Source organism: Plecotus auritus (assembly GCF_963455305.1).
Source record: "Plecotus auritus genome assembly, chromosome: 11".
Classification (NCBI taxonomy): domain Eukaryota; kingdom Metazoa; phylum Chordata; class Mammalia; order Chiroptera; family Vespertilionidae; genus Plecotus; species Plecotus auritus.
The window spans coordinates 22,772,144-22,777,280 of NC_137777.1; the positions used below are offsets into that span (position 1 = coordinate 22,772,144).

At 37.7% G+C, this 5,137-nt stretch overlaps 1 pseudogene across 1 annotated transcript; it reads right to left on the bottom strand.

Moving 5' to 3' along the window:
• Window positions 1-4,192: 4,192 nt before the first annotated feature.
• LOC308236649 (peptidyl-prolyl cis-trans isomerase FKBP3-like) lies at window positions 4,193-4,889 on the bottom strand (annotated as a pseudogene). Its single transcript has one exon. The product of its transcript is annotated as a peptidyl-prolyl cis-trans isomerase FKBP3-like (transcript).
• Window positions 4,890-5,137: the final 248 nt, after the last annotated feature.

Here is a 5,137-nt window from a genome sequence, read left to right on the forward strand (position 1 = left end):
TAATATGCCAATCTAACTGCAATGTCCAAAGGAAGACAATGGAAAGATTCTAAAATTAATGACAGGTCAACTGCATATTATGTTCAAATTTTAAATGGAAGATTTATTTCAAAAAATTATAGAAAATATATTAGAACAACTTACTTATAACTACCATTAAACCTGTGAAATACCAAAGTGTAAGTCTGAGAATTGCATTGGACTTCTACAATTATATACTCTAATAGAGCACAAAAATTAACTGAAAAAAAAAATATTGGGTACTTTCATGTTAGTGAATGGGAAAATTCAGTATTTTAAAATGACAATTCTAACAAATGTAATCTATACTAGAGGCCTGTTGCACAATATTCGTGCAAGAATAGGCCTTCCTTCCCCGGCTTCACTTCCAGCCGCCTGGGAGCCTGCAAGTCCTCGCTCCTGGAGGAGCATCACTGTTGTAGCTCTGCCGCCCCTCCCCCACTCCTCATAGCAGGTGTCCCGCCCCTCCCAGCTGCTCAGTGCCTGCACATGCAAATTAACCCTCCATTTTTGTTGGGTTAATTTGCATACTCACTCCTGATTGGCTGTGAGTGTAGCGCAGGTACGGCCAATTTACATGTTTGTCTATTATTAGGTAAGATATTTCACACAATTGGAATCAAAATGCAAAAGAAACCATTAGGGAATTTAATGAATAAAATGGCAAGTTCACATGTAAGAGTAATGGTGATTTCTTCAATAAAATTGTGTTGGTGAAAATTGTTATATATTTGAAAGAAATATATTCCTACTATACATTGCATTAACCAAGAATTTAAGGTAGAGAAATTTTTTATAATCTTAAGAAAATAATAATTGATTTTTATAATTCTAAATAGCAGGATAAAGTATATAGGAGCTGTAAAGAAAATGGCTGAGATATTTTATCTTAAAAAGAGGTCTGTATTAGAAAATAAAATAAAACTCCATTTATAAGGCAAGTGGCAGATTCAGGAATATGTCTGTAGCATAAGCATTAGGCCAAATGTTTGTATCTAGAATAAAAACTTCCCCAAAGGTATAAGGAAAAGACAAACTGAAAAATAGAATATGAGACAAATGACAAAATTGGCAATTTACAGTATTTAAAAGTGATTAGTCTTACTACTTACTAATAAATAAACATATCTTTAAATAAATATGGGTTTTTACCTACCAATTAGAACTATTAAATTTACTAATAACATCAAATGTTAGTGAGGATGTGAAATAACATATACTTTCATCCTCATTTGTAGATGTACAAATTTGTTAATCGGTTTGATAAAGCAGTGTATTTTATATATCAGCACTATATTTGTATGCCCTTTAGGTCATAATTTCTATTTCTATGAATCTATTTTGCAAAAATATATGTATATGAGCATTAAAATACATGTATATAATTATTGAAGCTTTGCTTCATTCTTTTAAGAGTTAAAGAAGAGAACAACTATCACCAAAGGTGAATGGTTCAATACATTTAATATAACTATAGTATGCAGCACTGTGCAGCGAAAAGATAAATCAACTCAAATGTATTGATATAGAAAATCTTGAAAATGTTAAAATTTAGTAGTAATTATAGGGCAGTACACAACAGGGTGCCATTCACTTTTAAGGTGTGTATGTATATCTATCCCTAAATTCATAAGAAAGCAGACTCTCAGGGCACACTGTACTGTGTACTGGTTGGTTGACTCTGTCAGTCCTCTAAACTCTCCAGTCATATGTTTTAGCATTGGTTGGGTTTTTGTTCTGAGGGTGAGCCTTTTATGATGTAAGTCAAACGACTGTGTAATTTATGAACCAAACTTGGATATGTTTCAGAGTGAGTGGGCACACTATTAATAATTATGCATAATAAAAGGCACAAACCATATCTCTCCCAGCACACCTCACTACTGTTCCAGCCATTCGTGATATATGATCTCTATAATTTATGCCAGTCAGTGAATTCTATTCTTTCTCCACCATTTGTTTGGATACATGCATCTAATCTAAAGAGTCAATTACAAAAACAAGACTTTTATAGATACTACTACTTAAAAAAACAAACAAAACAAAACAAAACAACAAAGCACAGCTGATTGGCTGAGTTGGTGGGAGCATCGTCCTGTACACCAAATGGTTGTGGGTTCGATTCTGGGTTAGGATACTTACCTATATTGGGGATTTTATCCTGGCCTGGGAGCATATGGGAGACAACTGATGTTTCTCTCTCTCACATTGATTTTTTCTCTCTCTCTTTTTAAAATCAATAAACATATCCTCAGGTGAGAAATTTTTTAAAAAACCCACTTTCTTCTCTGAACCTAGAATAGACATTTTCCCATATATTTGGCAACAGGGAGTTTGGATTCCCTGCAGTTATTTTGAGAGAACTAAGAAAAAAAACACCTACAGCTGTGTGTTCCCTGAATTTTGCTGATGCTGTGGCAGACCATAGAGGCAAGTAAATCAAATTGTTTCTAACATTTTTTGGAGGCACTTAAATCATACCTCACTTGAAGTTTCAGAATAGTATGTTAATTTTTTCAGTTACTTTAAAAAGTTTTCTATTTTGATCAATTAGAGTTGGGTTTTCTGTCTTCTCTAACACCTAGTACTAAGAAATACACACTCAGAATCATGGTCAGCGAGTTAAGGCATAATAATTTTATATTTTTTTCATGTTCCATCCATGTATTTAATATTTTTAATATTACCCTTTATAAAACAAATGGCAAATAAATACTCTTTAAGACTTTTATATGATAGATTAAGGATTAATACAATATATTTTGATTTTGTGTTTTTCAAATTAGGAAAAAAATTACATATTACTGTATCTCTTTGGAGAATTCCTTTCTATTTTGAAATACCTTTAATAGAAACTGTTTATTTTCTTTGTTTGGCTTACAATTACTGAGTTATTTTAGGTTGTATTATTTTAATACTTTTTCAGCCAATTATGTTTATGATCTTATATAATAAAAGGCCCAGAGGCGTCACGACCAAAACGACCAGAGACCAGACCACCACAGCTCCTCATGTGCTGGCCCCCTCCCCCACAAGCAAGCAGTTAGGGGCAATCGGGCAGGCAGGCAGAGTGGTTAGGGGTGATCAGGAAGGCAGACCAGCCATTAGGGGTGATCAGATAGGCAGGTAAGTGGTTAGGGGCGATTAGGTAGGCAGGCCAGCAGTTAGGGGCGATCAGGTAGGCAGGCCAGTGTTTAGAAGAGATCAGATAGGAAGACCAGCAGTTAGGCGTGATCAGGTAGACAGGCAAGTGGTTAGGGGCGATCAAGTAGGCAGGCCAAAAGTTAGGGGAGATCAGGTAGGCAGACAGCCCCTTGCTAGGCTGGCTTTACCCCCAAGCAAGTGGTTAGGGGTAATCAGGCAGGCAGGCAGAGTGGTTAGGGGCGATCAGGTATGCAGGCTAGCGGTTAGAGGCAATCAGGTAGGCAGACAGCCCCTTGCAGGACTGGCTCCACCCTGCAGCAAGCAGTTAGCGGTGATCAGGTAGGCAGGCAAGGGGTTAGGGGCGATCAGTTAGGCAGATGGCCCCTCGCTGGGCTGGCCCCATCCCCCAGCAAAGAAAGAGAGAGGTCCAGGCCAGCCAAGCCATCGCACCCCAGCCTGTCGCCTGCAGAGGGAGACTGCAGATGGCAAACAGTGGCAGTGGTGGGCATGGGGCCAGCTGCCTGCTGCCAGGGGAAGAAAAGCCCCGATAGGCCCTGATCTCAGGCCAGGCCTACGGACCCTACTTGAGTGGTCCCGGATTGTGATAGAGTGCAGGCTGGGCTGAGGGGACCCCCTCCCCCCGAGTGTGCACAAATTTTCGTGCACCGGGCCTCTAGTCTATGATATCTAACTGATGTTAATGCTCACTATTATTTTTTATTTTACTTTATTTTTTAAAAGACATTGGGTAAATTTTTATTGAGCCTTTTAGTTTACAACATGAGGTAAAAGGAAAATGAGTTTTCCTTGACCCGTCTTTTACACAGCTGTGGTAAAATATTTTAAACTTAAGAAATTTATAACGAATTACATTTCTTAAAAAATTGGGGAGAAAGTAAACAAGTTCTAACGTAACTCCTTGAATTTTCCAGTTGACTCTACCCTTACAACAGTAACGAGCTGTCATTAGTTACATAAGTTTCTTCAAGGCCATCGCTGATGTCTTTAGAAATGAAGCATTGCTATTTCAATCAATATCCACTAATTCCACTTAAAAAATGAGTTTTGCATTTAGTGGAATTTTGGCATCAGGCTGACCTTTCTCTCTATAAGCCCATTCTGGTTCAATCTCCAGTTAAGCCTTTTCTCCTTCACTCAGAGTCATGAGCGCTTCATCCCATCCTCTGATGACTGCCTATTCCAACCTTAGAGCTTAAAGGCTTGGCATTCTTCTTTGAACTCGTTTGAATATTGGTATCAAAAACTGTGCCATCCTGTAGTATCTCTGTATACCAGCAGTGAGCAACATCTTCCTTTTTGAGGAAGTTTTGAGCAACATCTTCCTTTTTGAGGAAGTTGGTAAACCCCACCCCCTTTTAAGAACAGATTTTATATGTTGGTGGACCCTCATCCAGAGTCTCTTCAGACTTGGCTTCTTTGGGTTTATCTTCATTAAGCTTCAAATTTTTCATCTGCTCGGACACTACTTATACTTGCAATATCCTTGACACACTTTCAAAAAGATGGTTATAGGCTGCAACCAAAGGGTCCCTGTTAGCTATCTTGGCCACATTTTTAACGTTTCCTAAAAACTGAGGTTCTACAAGAAACCATGGCCCTGGAAGAACCTGAGTGTCCTTCTTGGGTAGCTGCTCCCTGCACTGCTGCTTCCTGGTCCAGGCCTGTGGCCTGCCATCTTTCCTGCTGTGCAGCTTGACTCTCATTTTTAAAATCTACATTTTTAAAATCTACATTGTAAAGTATGATTCATTTCTACTGACTGCACTACATCTTTAAATCATGTTTTTCAAAAGTAATTCATCTATTCTCTTCAAGCATACTCTATATAAACCTATTACCTTTTTATGAAATATAAAACTTGAATCATTATATTTCTTTTAGTCATGCTTTTTGAAAAAAAATTGAATCTTGTGCCATTCATTGTCAGGGGAAAAAAAAAAAGAATAGTCTT